Below are 20,386 nucleotides of genomic sequence, written 5' to 3'. Positions count from 1 at the left end.
AAGACAGCAAAATATTTCACAAGCTGTACCTTAATGAAATGCATTTTCTCCTCTACCCAAAATGTGAAAATCATAAGTTGCTGCAGTTTTAAGGGAAAAAGATATACTCTGTTTCTCTCATAATCAAACTCCCTGACTAGGCATCAAGAGAACAAATTTCTAGTCCTAGCCTCACTGCAAGCTCACTATTAGGGAATCCATTAAGTCTTAACTTCAGATAACATCTAATTTGAAAAACTCAAAGCTCCTTAATATCTGGTTATTGCAGACCTACCTGAGACTTAAAACCTGCTCAGCAGCCCATGTGATGGGGCGGTAAAAGAGTTTTATGGAAGTGATCCAGTTCATTGGGGGTTACAATGTTGTGCTGGTGGCAGCCAGATTGTCTTGACGTATTCGGTGCAATGTGTCTTGAGACTGACCCAAAGAATTAGAGATTGGAAGCCGCCTGGAAGGCAGGAGCACGTTCGGTCCATTATCATCTTGCAAGTGATTACCACCCTGCAGAATGGCATAGTCTGTATTCCAGTGCTGTGACAAGGGGCAGTGATAATCCTCTCATGAGACTGACCTCCTTCTGTAGAAAAAAGAGGCTTGTTTTTACCATCTAGATACCATGATACAATGATTCTGAATAATGATTGCATCACTGGTAGAGAGGCATTTGTTCCACTGGTTTTGGATTATTTTAGCTTTCTCCCCATTTCATTGGAAAAGACTTTGATGCTGGGAGGGATTGTGGGCAGGAGAAGAAGGGGACGACAGAGGATGAGATGGTTGGATGGCATCACTGACTTGATGGACGTGAGTCTGAGTGAACTCAGGGAGTTGGTGATGGACAGGGAGGCCTAGTGTGCTGCGATTCATCGGGTCGCAAAGAGTCGGACACGACTGAGCGACTGAACTGAATGCGTAGTCTCATCTTTACCTAAGGACAGAGCTGCCTTTGCTCTTATAAATCTGGTCTTCTTCTCCCCAGAGCATACAGGTTTCTATTTATGGAGGTGATGATGTCAATAGTGAATGGTGCTTCCTCCCCACAAGGTGGTGGTACATTCACCTGGGCCTTTAGCATATTAAATTGTGTCCATACCTACGGAAATCAAGTATTTACCTAACATACCCCAGTGTTAAGTATTTCTGTTCCCGACTACTATTAATATGATTATAACCCCCTAGTATTGCAACAGGAGAAGGAAATGGCAACCCACTCCAGCGTTCTTGCCTGGAGAATCCCAGGGACGGGGGAGCCTGGTGGGCTGTCGTCTCTGGGGTCGCCCAGAGTCGGACACGACTGAAGCAACTTAGCAGCAGCAGCAGCAGTATTGCAACAAAGGGTGACCCTGGGTGCTGGAATTTCTGTAATGTGTAAACCAAGGTCCATGTCCTGGAGAATTTGCATTATTACCAAGTGATAGAGGAAACAGGGGTTAAACTATAACCATTTACCTAAGTGTTATTATATGAGTAGCAGAGGTCAACATGGGCTGAAGCAGTTTTCATAAGATACATGATTTGATATGGGCCTTGAAAGAAGGAAAGGTCTAAATGAGAAAAAGATCACAGAGGCCTTGCCAACAGCCAAAATGGTATGTTCAGGCACTCAGAGATACCAACGTGCTTAGTCTTTCTGACATTCTGCAAGTTAACTAGGTTAAACCAAATGGAGTATTGACGGAAAGGATATCTGAGAGGGCTTATTTGATATAGATTCAGTGAACTAACATACCTAGGCTAATGACTTTAGAACCAGGAGACATCTACTAAAGCATCTTTTCTCTAAGCATATTCTGAAGTTACTAAATGTGCCATTAGAAAAACTGGGGAACAAGGGGTGAGTCTATAATCCTATAAGTTTGGACAGTGTACATTTTGAGTTTATAAGACAGGCATATAGTATTCAGCGTTTCCTGTATTTGTTTGACTAAAGGACTTTTTTGAGGTTCATCTTGAAGTTCTAGTGTTCTATAAAACTCACTTTGAAATATACCACCTGAAAAGATTTTGAAGGGCAAGAGCAGATGACAGAGGAAAACATCATATTTTATGATCAATTTAGTACCATTATGAATAAATATGTCTTTAAGTACAGAGGAAAACACCATTGATGAAACCAAATGAGTGAGTGAAAGTTGCTCAGTCATGTCCAACTGTTTGCAACCCCACGGACTGTAGCCCACCAGGCTCCTCTGTGTATGGGAATTCCTAGGCAGGAATACTGGAGTGGGTTGCCATTGCTTTCTCCAGGGGATCTTCTGGACCCAGGAATTGAACCAGTGTCTCCTACATTGAAGCCAGATTCTGAGCTACTATCTGAGCTACCAGGGAAGCCCAACGGGAAGGAGAGGATAACCTCCAAGACAGGAGGAGATTGTAGAAAAGGGTATCGATATATTTTAAGGAAACAACATGAGAAAACTTCAAAGATATTGGATATGGAAGTGAGAGCTTGTGAGCTTACCACACTAGATGGTCTATTTCCTCTTACTAATGTAGGAGGCAAGATCATCAACTGAAAAAGAGAAAAAAGAATGAGACTTGATAAAGTAAAACATATGAGGGAAAACTACTGTAGGCTTGTACTCAGAAGCAACACTAAGCAGGAGTGAGGTTACAGATGGTGTGCACATGTAGAGTTTTGAACTAAGAGTGGCAGGGAATGGTGAGTGGTGATACAGATTCATGATTGAATAACATAAGAAGAGGCCCAGTACATAGAAAATTAGGGAAGCAAGGAAATCTGGAGAGTCACTGAGAAGAGTGTTGAAATGGTTGATCATGGGGTCAGAATGAACAGACATTTAGTGAGGTCAGCAGGAGCCTACTAATGGACCAGGTGAAAAATGAAGTTTCTTTAGGCATTAAGGAAGGGAAGTTCTCAAGCTAAGGCTGGAGCATTTGAGATCAAATGGGAGGCCTCAGAAGAATAATTTGGAATGGGAATGAGGGCCAAAAAGTAGCTAGCAAAATGATGATAAAGATCTGTTGAACAAAAAATGGTAATGGGTTTGGATTGATGTATTAATCAAAGGAAGGAAGGCAAACATAAATCAAGTAGAAAAGGTTTTGGAAAAAGTTAAAAAAAGATTTCAGATGGCAATGCAGGACCATGGTGGAGAATCTAATACTATAAGTCTATGATGAGGACCTCAAATGAACAGCAGTGGAATGACAGCAGGAGAGCAGCTGCTTAGCAATCACAAGCTCGGTGTCGGTTAAGCGCCAGAGCACTGTGCTTAAAATCTGGCCCTGGAGCCCTGCTTTGCTACCCTCTAGCATCATGATCTATGGCGAAAAAACTTCATCCTTCACCTTTCCTAAACATCAGTTTCCTCATGAGTAAAATCAGAAAACTCCCACATCCAAAGAGTGAGTGTAAGAGATAAGGTGTTGTTCAGTAGCTCAGTCGTGTCCAACTCTTTGCAGCCTCATGGAATGCAGCACACTAGGCTTTCCTGTCCATCACCATCTCCACCAGCTTGCTCAAACTCATGTCCATTGAGTTGGTGATGCCATCCAACCATCCCATCCTCTGTCATCCCCTTCTCCTCCCGCCTTCGATCTTTCCCATCATCAGGGTCTTTTCTAATGAGTTAGCTATTAGCATCAGGTGGCCAGAGTGTTGGAGCTTCAGCTTCAGCACCAGTCCTTCCAATATATATTCAGGATTGATTCCTTTAGGATTGACCGGTTTGATCTCCTTGCAGTCCAAGGGACTCTCAAGAGTCTTCTCCAATACCACAGTTCAAAAGCATCAATTCTTCGGCCCTCAGCCTTCTTTATGGTCCAAGAGATAAGTTAAATAATATATAAAAAGTGCCAAGCACAAGACCTGCCGCACATTAAGCATTTTATAATGGTAGCCACACTACTATGGAGGCTATAGGAGCAGGGAGAAGAAAGGGGTTTTCGCTTTGGGGACAGTGACAGTATCTTCTTGCAGGTAATGCCATTTTGATGTTTCTCCATTTAGACACAATGCAATGATTATTCCAGAAAATATACTCAGTGCAAGGGGCAAAATATAGATAACTCTGATATAACACCAAGTCATGTGCTGCACCATACATTGTTCTCATGTTGGAATCCTCATTACGGAGTTTGAAGTGACCTTATCACTAGATCCTGTGGCAGGCTTTCTGGACCAGAAGATTCTAGTATCTAATGACTTAGAAAAGGGGTTTCCATCACAAGTATTCATTAAAACCAGAAAAAGTATTATCATATGTACAAATATTTATAAACATGTTTATATGCATATGTATATATCCCAAAGATCTCTTATTTTAAGAACAAAAATCAACTTTACCTAACAGCACTAAGGTTCCTGGATGAGCAGCTCTTATTAACAGAGTTTGTGAGTGATCAAAGAGGAATCAACGTCTCTGTAGAGAAAATTAACACAAATTTAAAGGGACAGATAGTGGGACCTTCTATTGGCAGGGCTATCCTAGGGGTCTTCAGGCCATCAGTGATGATTCTTCTGGACATGGGTATTAACTAGTGGTTAATTAAAGAGCTAATTTTTTTTTTAAGTAAAACATTTCCTATAGCATCACAAAGCTGAAGATAGGGTTCCTGACTAGTTTTTCTGGCTATGATACCTCTGGCGCCTTATTCATTAAATGGTTTTCTCATCAGTTTCCAAAAAGGTGAGACTGATGACATAGACTTCAGAATTCCTTTCAGGTAATTAGTTAAAAAGTTAAAAGTCAAACGGATTTCTTTAACAAGTTTAATGGTTTAACAGGTGGATAAGCCACTTAATTCCCTCATCTTTCTTCTCAGGGGACTATTACAGTTTTAAGGGGTTTCCCTTGTGGCTGAGCTGGTAAAGAATCCGCCTGAAATGCGGAGACCTGGGTTTGATCCCTGGGTTGGAAAGATCCCCTGGAGAAGGGAAAGGCTACCCACTCCAGGATTCTGACCTGGAGAATTCCATGGTCTGTATAGTCCATGGGGTCGCAGAGAGTTGGATACAACTGAACAACTTTCACTTTCAGAGTTTTAAAGGACTTTAAAAATCATAAAATCTTTTTCTTGCAGAGGAAAAAGCTAAGCCATGACTCATCCAAGATCATGTGTCCAGTTCTGTGATTTTACTTTCTCTTTTCTTTTTCTTACTCCTTTTACCTCTCTCCTTTTCCCTCTCACCAATATTCTCTGCCCCCACAACCACCTTTCTGCTGATTATTTCTTGGATTTACCCTTGCCTTATGAAATTTCCTGTGACTCAAATGAGGAGCTAGTGGGTCTTTGCCAATTAGTAACCCCTTGCCACTAATTCAGCAATATGTGAACCGTGAACTTCCTGATGTTCAAGCTGGTTTTAGAAAAGGCAGAGGAACCAGAGATCAAATTGCCAACATCCGCTGGATCATGGAAAAAGCAAGAGAGTTCCAGAAAAACATCTCTTTCTGCTTTATTGACTATGCCAAAGCCTTTGACTGTGTGGATCACAAGAAACTGTGGAAAATTCTTCAAGAGATGGCAATACCAGACCACCTGACCTGCCTCTTGAGGAATCTGTATGCAGGTCAGGAAGCAACAGTTAGAACTGGACATGGAACAACAGACTGGTTCCAGATAGGAAAAGGAGTACATCAAGGCTGTATACTGTAACCCTGCTTATTTAACTTATATGCAGAGTACATCATGAGAAACGCTGGGCTGGAAGAAGCACAAGCTGGAATCAAGATTGCCGGGAGAAATATCAATAACCTCAGATATGCAGATGACACCACCCTTATGGCAGAAAGTGAAGAGGAACTCAAAAGCCTCCTGATGAAAGTGAAAGAGGAGAGTGAAAAAGTGGGCTTAAAGCTCAACATTCAGAAAACGAAGATCATGGCATCCGGTCCCATCACTTCATGGGAAATAGATGGGGAAACAGTGGAAACAGTGTCAGACTTTATTTTTTGGGGCTCCAAAATCACTGCAGATGGTGACTGCAGCCATGAAATTAAAAGATGCTTACTCCTTGGAAGGAAAGTTATGACCAACCTAGATAGCATATTCAAAAGCAGAGACATTGCTTTGCCAACAAAGTTTCGTCTAGTCAAGGCTGTGGTTTTTCCTGTGGTCATGTATGGATGTGAGAGTCGGACTGTGAAGAAGGCTGAGCCCCGAAGAATTGATGCTTTTGAACTGTGGTGTTGGAGAAGACTCTTGAGAGTCCCTTGGACTGCAAGGAGATCCAACCAGTCCGTTCTGAAGGAGATCAGCCCTGGGATTTCTTTGAAGGGAATGATGCTGAAGCTGAAACTCCAGTACTTTGGCCACCTCATGAGAAGAATTGACTCACTGGAAAAGACTCTGATGCTGGGAGAGATTGGGGGCAGGAGGAGAAGGGGACGACAGAGGATGAGATGGCTGGATGGCATCACTGACTCGATGGACGTGAGTCTGAGTGAACTCCGGGAGTTGGTGATGGACAGGGGGGCCTGGCGTGCTGCGATTCATGGGGTCGCGAAGAGTCGGACACGACTGAGCGACTGAACTGAACTGAACTGAACTGCCACTAATTCACCACTACATTTGGGGCGAAGAAAGGAGGGAAGTGGGACAATTTTAAATATACTGTGATCTTTGAGACAGCTCTATCTACACCTGGGAATTGCTGTTAGACAATTAAGGTTAGTAAAGCTCATTGAATTTCTCAGAGGAAAGGTGTTATTTGAATTATTACCAGATAATTATTGTTAAAAATAACAATAATGTAAGAAATAGGAATTTTACATGTTAGAGACATTATCATTTTAATTTCCAGTTGGGAGGAGGAAAGCCCTGAGGGATCCAGAAACTCTTTTTTTCCCCCATAATGTGCTCTCTGCCAGAAACTCCATGAATTCTGCCTAATGTCCGATGACTTGACAAACTGGCCCTGAATCAGAAGCTAGTCGTGTTGTGTGAACTGGTAGCCAAGTTTTTCAGCTTGAGTTGCTCCTTTGAAAACGACCCTCAGTAGGAAGGTGAGTGTCAGACATAGGATCTGTGGTACCCAGATTGATGTCATCAGCATCACCTGGGAGCCTGTAGAAATGTAGAATCACAGACTCCATCCCCAGACATGCTGAATGAGAAATCCTGGGTGATTCATTTGTTCATCAGCATTTGAGAAAACCAGCCTAAAGCATCCTCATCTTCAAATAGAAAAGAGCTAGGAAGGAGTCATCGTTTCTGAAAGAGTTCCTCCGCCTGAGATCTCTGCCCCCAGGTCTTGCAGTGACTCTGAACCATCATGGAAACAACATAAACCTCTTTCTTGTGCTGAACTCACAGTGGGAACTAGAAACGTGCTCGTGCTGTGTTGGAGCAGTTGTTGTGTAGTGAAAAGAGCACAGATTTAGAGTCAGTAAGACGTGGGTCTCACACTACCCACAGCTTTCTAATCTTAGAGTAGTTGATTGAGGACTCTGGGTCTCACTTTTCCACATTTATAAAATGGGTATATTAACACCTGCATCACAGCTGAGGATTGAATAAGAACAGATTTACACATAAAAATTCCTCATACAGTCTCTAACAACAGTTAAACATCTAACAAATTATTGTTACTTTTTTTTTTTTGTAAGCTTTTGTCATAGAAGTCCCATCTGTCATTTTAGAATGATTTGGTATGGAAATGGTCATACTAAAATGAGACCTCCACAGAAAGTTCCTCACAGCAGTCTGTGGCGGCATGTTATATAACAGCCCTGCTCTCTAAGGGCTTCGAGACAGATCTGCAGAGCCATCAACAGTACAGCGGTCTGGAATGGAAATGACCCACTGTCTCCTCTGCCTCTGACACCATCCAGAACCTTGCCATCTGGGCTCCCAGAGAAGATTCATTTTTACAGCGATGATATAAGAGGCAGAGAGAATAGCTGGATTTCTATGGGGGAAATGTAAGACCCCAGCAGCCTCTTACCTTTTGACTTAAAAACTGAGTACATTGGATATGGATGCCATTGAAAAAGGATAAATATGAAACCTCATGTAGTCAATTTCCCTGGGTCTTTTTTAGAACATCACTACTCCTTAAGCAGTAGAACATGACACACCATGCAGCAGTTCTAATTAAAAACCTTCGGGTGTGTGCTGTGGCAAGAGGGGAAATAAGAAGGAGAGAGGTGACAATTTGCCCAAAAAGGAAAGGAAACTCATAGCAAGAGGCTGTGGAGCTGATAAGAGGAGTTTGATTAAAGGACAGAAAGATTGTGTCTCCACTTAATTATAATATGCACAATTTAAATCAAATGTTAGACATATTTAAAATGTACACTTACGTAATTACACGATGGATGTGTATGCTTCCAGGTAATTTTTCATTGCAATGTACTAGACATATCAACAAGTGATTTCCTCTATCATTTTAATATAGTTGCCAAGGAAGCAAAGAGAAGGAAGCTCTGTCTGGTGACCTGTTGATAATCTATCCAGCCATGTGACGATTTAGTAAGAACTGTGAGGCGCTCTTGAACCCAATTTGCTGTTTATGTGGCTCCTGGGGTGTTATATATAATGGATCTCTCAGTACCTCACATGGCTCCACCATATTGGCCAAGAGAACATGATAACCAGTACCAAGTTTTCCTCTGGGATTAACAGTGAGTAACATGAGTAGCATGCTCACGTGGGGAGGCAGATGGAGTTTTATAGGACTGGTGGCTAGTGCTTAAGAGCTGAGTTCTTCTGGACACATAAAAACTACTGAGATCCCCTGGAAAAGTCTGTTTTCCTCACTTAGGGAAACACTGCTATCTCCACGACATGTTTTATTGGGCTTTCCATCATCAGGTGAAAGAAAATGATTCTGTTTGAGGATGAGGATAGAGAGGAGATTAAACAGTTAATGTTTCTTCTACCACAAGAGAAGAATAAGGGACGAAAATTAGAACAGTCTTGGAAGCAGTCACTATCCTTTTCTACAAGGAGATTGGAGATATAATGAAAGGAAAATAAGTAAACGTTTAAACAAACCTATAGGATAAAAGGAGAAGGCAAAGGCACCCCACTCCAGTACTCTTGCCTGGAAAATCCCATGGACGGAGGAGCCTGGTAGGCTGCAGTCCATGGGGTCGCTGAGGGTCAGACACGACTGAGCAACTTCACTTTCACTTTTCACTTTCATGCATTGGAGAAGGAAATGGCAACCCACTCCAGTGTTCTTGCCAGGAGAATCCCAGGGATGGGGGAGCCTGGTGGGCTGCCGTCTCTGGGGTCACACAGAGTCGGACATGACTGAAGTGACTTAGCAGCAACAGCAGCATAGGATAAAAACTGGGCAAAGCTAGGTGGGAAAAGATTTATTGGTGTGGCATAATAGCAGGATTGCCAATAGCCTATGTGTCTATAGAAAGATGAATTTAACCGTAGAATTACCGCAGCCTGTTCTCACCTAGAACTTCAGCTGAATGCACTGCTTTTCCAAAGCATGAGAAATTTCTTCATTCTGCTTTTTCACCCTGAGTTGATCACTCCAGTGGTATTTGCAATATTGTCGCATATGTTTCTGCTTGTATTATTAGAAGGGTTTGCTCCCTTGTTCTTTAAATCCACCCTCATTTTTAAAACACTTAACTATAAAAAGCCATTTATTAGTTTGGTTTATTAAAGAAAGGGAAACAAAGTTCTTCATTTTGTGGAAACCAGTGTATCCTTGCAGATGATGCACCCCAGCTCCTCACTCTCTCTGTCTGGTCACTGCTGATGGTCTGCTGGGCCTACTTGTTCTGAGAAAGCACTGGTAGGTATTAGAGATTTGTGACTTTTTCTATCAGTTGTCTTTACTCAGCCACTAGCAAGGATGTGGCATTGAGCAACTCAGTTCCCTTGATCTCCTCATCTGAAAAATGAGGGTTTGGAGTAGATGAGCTTCAAGGTCTTTCCAGTTCAGTCTCAGCTTCCATGACTCCAAGAAGCATCTTTATTCCTTTTAAATTTGGATCAGCAGATAGCCGCCGAGTGCTAAGCTGTGTGTAAGGCATTGCGCACAATGGGGTAAAAGAGAGTAAAAATGGTCTCTGCCTTCAAGAAGCTTAAGCAGGAAGAAATATTACACAAATAAATATTAGAGTCCATAAGATATGTAAGGGCTTTCCTGATGGCTCAGACTGTAAAGAATCCAACTGCAATGCCAGAGACCTGTGTTTGACCCCTGGGTCAGGAAGATCCCCTGGAGGAGGAAAGGGCAACCCACTTCAGTATTTTTGCCTGGAGAATTCCATGGACAGAGAAGCCTGGCAGGCTATGGTCCATGGGGACCCAAAGAGTCAGACATAACTAAGCAACTAACGCTTTCTTTTCCTTTTTCATAGAATGTGCAAAGGGAACGGTGCAAAAAGTTCTTTAGGATTCAAGAAAGGGCACTTTGCTTTGGGAAATGTCGTATAAGTGAGATGGTATTTGGATTGCCCTTAAGGAAGCTCTATGCAGATGTTAGGAAAAGGGAGGAAAGACCATGACCCTGATGGGAAGGAATGGAACTTATGCAATGTAGAATGGACTATAGAAAAAAAAAGAAAAGGAAATTAGAATGGGGCTATATTGTAGAAACCTTAAATGCCAAGCCGAGAAGTCTGCATTTAATCCAGCAAAGAGCAAAAGAATGATGTATTTAGAATGGTACTTCAGAACAGTAAATGCATTGCTGGTATGAAGGATGAACAAGAAGTAAAGAGAATCTGGAGGAAGGGAAGCCAAGTAGGAGGCACTCACAGAAGTCCAGGCAACAGGTGATAAAGGGATAAAAAGTGAGCATTGATTCACAGCCTGAGTAAAAACCACAGGACTTGGCAGCTTATTGGTTATGGGAAATGAAAGAAAAAGGGGAATTAAACAAGACTCCTCAATTGTAGGCACAAGTAACTGGAAGGAAATGGTACCAATAGCAGGAAATGGGAAGACTAGAGAAGGCACTTATTTTGAGGGAAAAGCAATGAATTCTGCTTGAAACTTTCTGAGTTGGAAGTGCCTGTGAAGTGTACGATGGAGATGTGAGCTTCTCAAAGTTAGAGGCCCCATCTTATTCATCTTTTCCAGGTGCCTAATAGAGTCTATGTAAACAGTGAATGAATGAACAAACAAACAAATTAATCAATGAACCAATAACCAGCAGTTATTTAGAATAAGTGTCTGGAGCTCTGCAGACAAGTGAGAACTAAAGATAGCCATGTGGGTGTTGTCTATGGAGAAGTGATTGTTGAGGCCATGGAGGGTGGGCGTGTAGGCAAAGCTTGTGAAGAGTATCCTGAGGTATGTCTGCATTTGGGGAAAGAGAAGAGGCCAAGGAAGGAAGCAGAAGAGAGAACTGAGAGCAGGAGCGAAGTCAGGATGGTGCCATATCCTGATGAGAAGGGAGGAGAGCTTCCGGAATAAAGTGGTCATCAGGCCCAGGTGACCAAAGGGCCAAAACCTGGGAAAAGTACCTCTGGGTATGAGTCTCTGAGACAGATGGGAGTCCATTCTGTAACCCCTGAGGCTGCACCTCTCAGGGTTAGAGGATGCAGCAGGAAGCAGCCTGCAGTGAAGGCTGGCAAGAAGGCAAGAGGTCAGAAACACATTCGGGTCCGTGGGCATCTTTAAGACAGGCAAGAATCTTGGAGCGACAAAGAGGGAGAGACAGGGGAAATGAGCATTGGAGGAGTCAGCTGTAGCCAGGTGGAGGGGCGCCACCCCCGCTTCCCCTCCCCGGGGGTCCCTAACCTCCAGAATCTGATGCCTGACGATCTGAGGTAGAGCTGATGTAATAATAATAGAAATAAAGGAGTGTTAGAAAGTGTTAGTCGCTCAGTCATGTCCAACTTTTTGGGACGCCATGGACTGTAGCCCGCCAGGCTCCTCCATTCATGGGATTCTCCAGGCAAGAATACTGGTATGGGTTGCCATTCCCCTCTCCAGGGGATCTTCCGGACCCAGGGATTGAACACAGGTCTCCTGCATTGCTGTCAGACTCTTTACCATCTGAGCCACTAGGGAAGCTCAGAAATAAATAGAAATAAAGTGAGCAATAAATGTAATGCATTTGAATCATCCTGAAACCATCCCCCTCCCCCTGGTCCATTGGAAAATTGTCTTTCACGAAACTGGTCCCTGGTGCCAAAAGGTTGGGGACCACTGCTCTACCCTCACCCTCAGCTCCAACTTAGGACCAACGTCAGCTCCAACGTCAGCTCCTTCAGCCCCATCTGTACTGGCGGGTGCTATTGACGTTCTCACACCAGACAGGCAGTTGGGTAGAAATGCTGAAAATGGGGCCTGGACAACACCATCTCCATCTCCCTCCCCTGACTCGCCAAGTCTCTTGTGCAAAATGCGGAACCAGACTCTCAATCAAGTCCGAGGGTTCTGGCTCTCTCAGAACTAGTGATCTCCATTGTCTCCTCCTTTGACAGCCTTATTTTTGTTTGTCTCTTGTCTGATCCAGATGCAGCCGCTCTGTGTTCCCTGCCCCAATGAACAGCTGCACTAGGCCCAAGCCTTGGAGTGATTTACCTGAAGAGTGACACCATTTATTTGAAAACTACTGTGAGTACATTATGCCTCCAGTGAAAGGCTTCTCAGTTCACTTTGTTTAATTTAAAAAAAAAAGCACTCACAATTGTAAGAGCAGATGAAATTTTAGATGGCTTCATCTCTTGGATGCAGTGATGTAACCAGACTCAGTCCTGAGGTGCCTACACTGGTTCTCGGCTTCCAGCCTGCAGTGCGAGCCCCGGGCAGCATCACGCCCGCTTCCCAGGTGGCTGAGCTGAGCTGCACGCACTTTGCAGGGACCGGTGCTGTTCCACTGGGTCATCTGTGCCTCGGCCTGAAGCCGTGGCAGCTCCAGCCCTCTGTGTTTGCCTCTCATCGCCCTTCTGTGCAGCTCTGTTGCATCTCGCTGCAGCTTGTCATTTCACGCTGCCCTGGTCACATTTGTGAGCCAGTTTTCTGTGCTCATGTCCACCTGTGATGTAGCTGCCTCTCTGTGCCCCCATGCTGTGGTCTCCTTGCTACCCAAGGGGCCAACACCCACCCTTGTGTCTGTGGGCTCCTTCGGCCACGTCTCTAAACCATTGTGCCCAGGTCAGCTCTGCCCTCTGGATGCAAGGCTCTGGGTACTCGATTGAGTTCCCTTCAAGTCAGACATTTACATAGGAGAAGTATGACCCCTGCAAGTCGAGTTGAAGCAGTAAGTTGGGGTAGGAGCTGGATGCCAACAGGAAATACTGATGAAAGACTGACATCAAATTTTGATTAATCATTGCTAGAAGTAACAGATAAATATATGCCTTCTTTCACTAGAAAAGCCAGAACTTTAAATTATTTAGAGGCTATGCATGCAAAACAATTATACATTTTAAAACAAAAACTCATGCTGGTTGTACTTGCTCATTTTCCTGTATGGTGTGAGGCAGGTAACGGGATGGTGTTTTACAGACATCTCTGTTACTGGAAAATGCTAAACCTAGGAAACTAACGTTTTTCCCAGGCTTCAGGTAGGATTTTCACATTCACATTCTCTATGTCTTTAGCTACTCTGGGCACAAATCAAACCCAACGAGGAGGAAGTCAGGGTTTGGATTGTTTTGTTCTGCGTTGCTTTCTGCCTTTAACACTGTCAGTCACCTGGATTGTAATTGGTGGTGGTGGATGTGTAGATGAGAATCAGGCCTGCCTGAATGGAGACCGGAACTATCAGACTGATCCACAGGACTAATGGGCTGGAGGGACTGGGGACTAAAGACATGACAAGAGGTCAGAAATAGAGTGTCCTCATTCTGTACCCATGTGAGCAACTTGCTAGTGTAAACACTGTCACCCTTAAGTTCAAGCGGAAGAATGCCTTAGAAATCCCCACATCTGGAGAGCTTTCCGAGTATGTTTCCATCACAGAGCACAGTACCGCAAACACAAGGGCACAGCTGGTCTCAGAGTCTCAGCCTGGTTTATCCTTTGGGAGGGAAAGGATTCTGGATAGAATCAGGACAGAAATTGGGACCTAAGGTTTCCTAAAAATTCCTAGGAAGCCTACAAGGGAGCCTCTGTGCTGAACACCAGTGCCTGTGTTCATGATTTGCGGGACCTTGAGGAGGGAGACGTTGGGTTCTAATTCTTGCAGCCTTTGCTTTTCCTAAGCTCAGCTTCCTCATATGTAAAAGAGAAATAATAATAAAAAAACTTACAGAGACTTGCTTGGTGCAAAACCTTCATTCAATAAGGTGAATATGCTATAAACATCACTCAGACGCTCAGTCATGTCCGACTCTTTGTGACCCCATGGACTGCAGTCCTCTAGGCTCCTCTGGCCATGGAATTCTCCTGGCAAGAATACGGGCAGCCTGCAGTTGCCAGTTCCTCCTCCAGGGTATCTTCCCGACCCAGGGATCGAACCGACATCTCTTAAGTCTCCTCCATTGGCAGGCGGATTCTTTACAAAGTAGCACCACCTGGGAAACCTTGTATGGTATAAGAATGTGTTCTAGTTACAAGTGAATCCCTCTCTATGTGTTTACAATACCCGGGTGAAGTCTCAAGCCTTGAAGGGTGGATAGGGAGGAGGTAAGTGTTAGATTTTAAAACCTACCTACTCCCATAACAGCTGCACAACCAGGCTCAGCAACCTGCCTACTTACCTGGATTGTTGCGATGACTAAATGAGATAATATATGTATAGTGTCTGGCGCAGCAGACATGAGTATATTTACTCAGTCAACTAAAATTTACTGGGTATTTGCCAAGTGCCAGGCACTGTTCTAGGGACCAGAAGAATGGCAGCAAATAAAACAAACCTAAATCCCTGCTCTCACAGAGCTTATGTTCAGTTTTCTTCCCCCACAAGTTGCAAATAGACAAAATAGGCACTTGGACACCAAGAGAGAATTGCTTTCATTTTATTGCTGTGTCTTTCCTTCCGGAAAGTATAATGGGAGAAAAGGTAAAGGATATGGAGAGGGGAGACACAGTTTGCTAATTCATCCCTCCCTCACCCCTGACACACATGCAAAACCATAGTACATTCCCTGCCCTGATACATGGCCCAAGAGACCCACGTTTCCAGATTACGACACCCAGGCTGCCTTTTTCTCCGGCTACCTTTGAATTTGGCCAAAAGGAGTTAGAAGATGTTTGCTCCTTGGAAGAAAAGCTATGACAAACCTAGACAGTGTATTAAAAAGCAGAGACATCACTTTGCCAGCAAAGGTCTATATAGTCAAAGCTATGGCTTTTCCAGTAGTCATGCACAGATGTGAGAGTTGGACCACGAAGATGGCTGAGCACCAAAGAATTGATGCTTTCGAACTGTGGTGCTGGAGAAGACTGTTGAGAGTTCCTTGTACAGCAAGGAGTTCAAACCAGTCAATCCTAAAGAAAATCAACCCTGAATATTTGTTGGAAGGACTAATGCTGAAGCTGAAGCTCCAGTAATTTGGCACCTAATGCAAAGAGCTGACTCGTAGAAAAGACCCTGATGCTGGGAAAGATTGAAGGCAGGAGGAGAAGCGGGTAACAGAGGATGAGATGATTGGATGGCGTCACTGACTCAATGGACATGAGCTTGAGCAAACTCCAGGAGATGGTGAAGGACAAGGAAGCCTGGCGTGCTGCAGTCCATGGGGTCACAAAGAGTCAGACACAACTGAGCAACAACAATAGGAAGCATTAGCAAGAGACAGGGGAGTACGGTCAGGGTACTTCTCAGTCAGGCCCCTTCCCAGCTCCAGTTCTGACTGGACGTGGGGAGCTCCATACCTTTCCTCACCCCCTGGGTTTAGCAGTTTAAAGCTGAGATTAACAACCACGCACTATCGCCAGTCCTCGGTACCTCGCTTCCCTTGAGGGTCCTTTAACCTCCTCTGTACCTCAGTAGACAGTCCTTTCATTAAACTCTCTTCAGTTAAAACCTTTCAGTATGCCATCTGTTTCTTGCCAAGATCCTGACTGATACAGTGAGGGAGAAATATACTGAAAAACATTGTAAATCAACCTTGCCAAGAAGGTTAAAAAAATTGAAATAAAATATTTGAATCATGAAAACATCTTAAATGGATCTGAGAACATTAGACCAAGCGGTGAAAGGATAAACTGTAAGAAAATGTGATAAGCTAGAGTGCCAAAGGTTGGTTTCTATGAATAGACCATAGTGCTCAGGTTTGATGGGCTTCTCTAGGCCAAGTGTAGCTTGCTTGACCCCCAACTTCAAGAGGAGCTAATGGTGTAGTGGCAGCAATGACAAACACATGAACAGAAAGAAGGTGTCAGGAGGGTGATACCATAAAAAAAAAAGAAAAAAAGTGTTGAAGAGGAGACTGCTTATCCTAGCATTCTTTCTGCCTTTGCTACAATTATAGTCCATTTGCCCCTGCCCAAATCTAGATATTTGAAAAGATGACTAAGATAAAAGAATTGCCTCCTTCCAGCTGAAATTAAAACTGCACAACCGACACTCTGTGGAAGAGCTACCCTCCCAGGGCACTGACTGTGTGCCAGCGCTGTGCCCATCACTCAACAGGAATTATTTAATCTTCACATCACCTTCCCAGATGGTGCTAGTGGTAAAGAACCCGCCTGCCAATGCAGGAAACACAAGAGACCTAGGTTCAGTCCCTGGGTTGGGAAGACCCCCTGGGGAAGGAAATTGTAACCCACTCCAGTATTCTTGCCTGGAGAATTGCAGGGACAGAGGAGCCTGGCAGGCTACAGTCCAGGGGGTCACAAAGAGTCAAACATGACTGAAGCGACTTAGCATTGCATAGCATAGCAGCCCTAGAATGTTTATTATTTCCATTTTACAGATGAGGAAACTGAGGCCCAGAGAGGCAGAGGAATCTGCCTCAGGTACACGGCTACTGGATGGTAGAGCTCAGTTCTACTGCCAGCCCCCACTGAGGTGGTTTGTTACCACCTCCGCTGTGCCCTCCTCCCCAAATACTGTGCTAAGCCTCTTCCATGTATTATTGGGAAGCAGAACAAGGAAAAGATTACCACACCAAAAAGATGTGGGACAGGTGGGGCAGGGGTCAAAATTGTCATGATCCAGTGACTCAGTATTTATTAAAAAGGGGTTCTAATTCTTTTCCACCCAACCAGGCTGATGAGTGGAAGGCAAGTTAATGTGCAGGAGAGGGTGGGAGCCCAGTGAAGAGAGAAAATTGGTGAAGAGAACACTCTCCCTCAGCAGCCCCCGGAGACTGATGAGAGCTCACAGAGATAAAATATTTATTTTCCATATGTCGCAGAGAGCATTGCCATCGCTGTATGTGTGCAATATGTGCAAAGAAGTGTGAAATCTATACATCAAATGCCACCAATCTAGTTAATTTCCATGCAGTTAACATGCTTATTACCTACCATCTCCTCAATATGTTTTCATGTATATTTCTTGCCACATACAATATGGTCTAGTAAGGAAAGAGCCAACATCACCCACAACCTTACTCACTGCTATGTTTCAGCCCCAGACTTGTTGCCATGGCCAGCACAATGAGAGTTAAATACCAGTAGATCCTGCTGGCCAGCTCAACCGCCCGTCACCTTAAATCGCCTTCCCACTCCTCGAAGCAGCCTTTTTCTCATAACAGAAATGTTTGCTGTGGGGAAATGAAAATGTTTTTGTTCTCTTTGGATAACTGGGAGATAGTCAGCATGTCAGAACTGACCGTTGAAAGGCAGGTGCCTGTGGCCACACTTTTTTTTTTTGAAAGCAGAGCTCCACCAGTGTGGCGGGAGGAAGTGCACAGTGATTGGTCTGTTTCTCTGTGGAAATGTTCAGGGTACACCCAGTTTTGCTTTGCATATATTTACGAAACATCTGCCCTTTTCTTGTTCTTAAATCCTTCCCCCTTACCAGCCCCCTTTCCCCTTTCTCCCAATTTCTCCCTTTGTTGTCGTTGGCTCGTCTAACTTTTTCATTGGAGCTTTCATTTTCCGGTTGAGGGGCGACTTCATCAGAGTGTATAATTTTAACATTGAGGAGGGAGGGAGGGAGAGAGGGAAAGGGAGTGTGGGAAGTGGGAGGCGAGAGAGAGAGGGAGAGAGAGAGAAACAGAAAAGAAAGAAGGAAGCTAAGCGGCCAGAGAGCTTGGCAAACCAACCTTTGGCATGGTGACCAGGAGGAAGGTTCTGGTCTGGTGGGGAGTTTGCCTGACACGCTGCCTGGAGTCAGCTGGTACGCTGCTGCCCTCTAAAGGCTCCAGGGACTAGTACACAGCTTCCGAGGCTTGGTGAGACTTGCCCTCGAATATGCCATGTTCATGTAATTCTTTTACACGACCAAAGAAGGTATTTTCAATTAATTACTACAGGACTTCCTTTTTCCTCCTCAATAAAATATGAGCTGCAAAACTAGGGTCAAAATGACAGCACCTGTGCATGTCTAAATGTAGATGGTTGCTATGTTTTAGAGTTTCTCAGCTCTGGAAAAAGTAGTCCACTATTAGAGAGAGTGAGATGGAAAACGCTTTGTTTCTAAGGTCAGTGAATGTCTCTCTGGTATGTGCAGTTGGGAAATAGCCCAGTGGTCTAAGAACAAGGAAAGGGATTTTAGGCAAATGAAGGAGTGAGCCAAAAGGTTGAGTTTTCAATATTCTCTATTGGTAGAGATGGTTTCAGTGTCTTGTGCTATGAATGGTCCCCAGAGGTGATCCTTGAGATGACAGACAGGAGGGTATGATGCAAGATGTCAGGTGGGAGGCAGCATCAAATCTAGAGAAGGAAGCGATGCCATCGACAGAAAGAACGGTACAACTTCTGCAAAGTTAAAATCAAAGAGTAATGTTGGTGGGCTGGTCATACACTCACGTTTGAAAGATAGCTTCTTCAATTTCCTGAAAGAAACCAAGGAAATCAGTACATCTGAAACTAGCCTAGACCTTATTTATGAACATCAGAAATAAACTTTTTATGTTACATGATGTCCGTCATTAGTGTTTCATCTCGATATTTAAATGACCCATGAGGACCAGCCTAGCTTCAGTGGGCATAACGGTCCTACTCTTATCAAATGTACTGCATGGATTCCAAGGAAAACAGCCTGTCAAGGTAGATTTCCCTGCTGCATAAAGAGTAGGAAACTTAATTTGGATTCAGACTATAACTATTCTCAAAATATACTTTAATTTCAACTCAATTTCATTCCATCAACAAAACCATATATTGAATGACAGCTTTGTCTAAGCTACTCTGCTTAACGGTATACTCTAGACAGCAGATCTGGGAGGGGCAGAAACCAGGCTTGTTTTATTTCCAGGCCCATGCTGGCACATTGCAGGCACATAGTAAGTATTTGTGGAATGAATACATGAATAAATGAATAGGTGGAGGGAAGGAAGGAGGAACGAATGGGTGAACGCAGGGAATTCAGAAATAACTATGATGCTTTTTACCCTCAGAGTAGAATTCCATGCAGTCTCACATGCATGGAATTCACCTGGAGCTGTCAGCCTGACATGGTCATTCAGATCAGTGATGGCAAAGCTGTGGCAGCAGAGAAGTCAAGGAGGATGGGGGTCAGAAAGTAAACAGCAGTCTAAATAAAAAGTGTTAAGGTGATAGCAATGCACACAGAAAGGAAACTTAGGTGTGCAAAATATGAAGGCTGCACAATTGTCAGGACTTGACAAAATGGCTTTAAGGCAGAGGAAGATGTGTGACCCGGAGGTGTCCAACACGATGACAAGCCTGGCGACAGACAGTGGTGAGTGGGATAGGGACTGGAGAGGAAGCGCTGATTTTCATGAAGAAAAAGCAGTTGGGTACTTCCTTACACTGAAAACCAGAAACCAGTTCCTAGAGGCCCACATAGACACTCAAGATTTGGAGGTTCATTCCTTAGTCACCGTTCAACAGTAAAGGATTGCAGTTTGTTGCTTTTGTATTGGCTTCCTCCATCCTAAAAATACGTCTAAACACTCTCCCTCTATTTTCATCTTCACCGTGCCATCTCTGCCTCCTGCCCTCTGGAAAAGCAGATTTGATTTCACAACCTGTTGGACCAGAAACACAGCATGCTAATTCATAACACCATATTCTGCGAGGGCAGATTTAACTACCCAGTACAACAAATTTCAATACAAAATATTCTGTATAACAAGTCCATTGCCATGCTTAGGGAAACAAGGGAAACATGGGAACAGACCCACTTACAACAAATTCTGTACCACACATAATCTTCTACCAGAAAATATTTTTTACAAATACTTTTTCTGTTCACTATACTATGATGATAGGAAAAGCTTAGAGCCAAGGAAACTGGTGGGGGTGGGTGGGATGGTGTTCAGAGTATGACAAATAATTTGGTTTGACCAGGGCCAAGGGTGCATGCAGCGTAAGCTAAGTACGTATTCATTTCTATCAGTTGCACGGTCCTAGGCAGAGGAGCTGACTGATGGTTGAGCGCTGCCACTTCCTATTTCTGGTCCCA

At 43.9% G+C, this 20,386-nt stretch overlaps 1 protein-coding gene across 12 annotated transcripts in view; it reads left to right on the top strand.

Annotated features, from left to right (window-relative positions):
- ZBTB20 (zinc finger and BTB domain containing 20) overlaps positions 1-20,386 on the top strand; it is an 819,533-nt gene that overhangs the window by 729,024 nt on the left and 70,123 nt on the right. For all 12 annotated transcript variants that reach the window (XM_027525147.1, XM_027524738.1, XM_027525072.1 and 9 more), the window contains one exon: positions 12,410-12,510. The gene's annotated coding sequence lies outside the window, so the exon portion shown is untranslated. The remainder of the gene's footprint in view (positions 1-12,409; positions 12,511-20,386) is intronic.

This window comes from Bos indicus x Bos taurus, chromosome 1, assembly GCF_003369695.1.
Source record: "Bos indicus x Bos taurus breed Angus x Brahman F1 hybrid chromosome 1, Bos_hybrid_MaternalHap_v2.0, whole genome shotgun sequence".
Lineage (NCBI taxonomy): Eukaryota > Metazoa > Chordata > Mammalia > Artiodactyla > Bovidae > Bos > Bos indicus x Bos taurus.
This window is presented reverse-complemented; position numbering and strand designations above follow the sequence as displayed.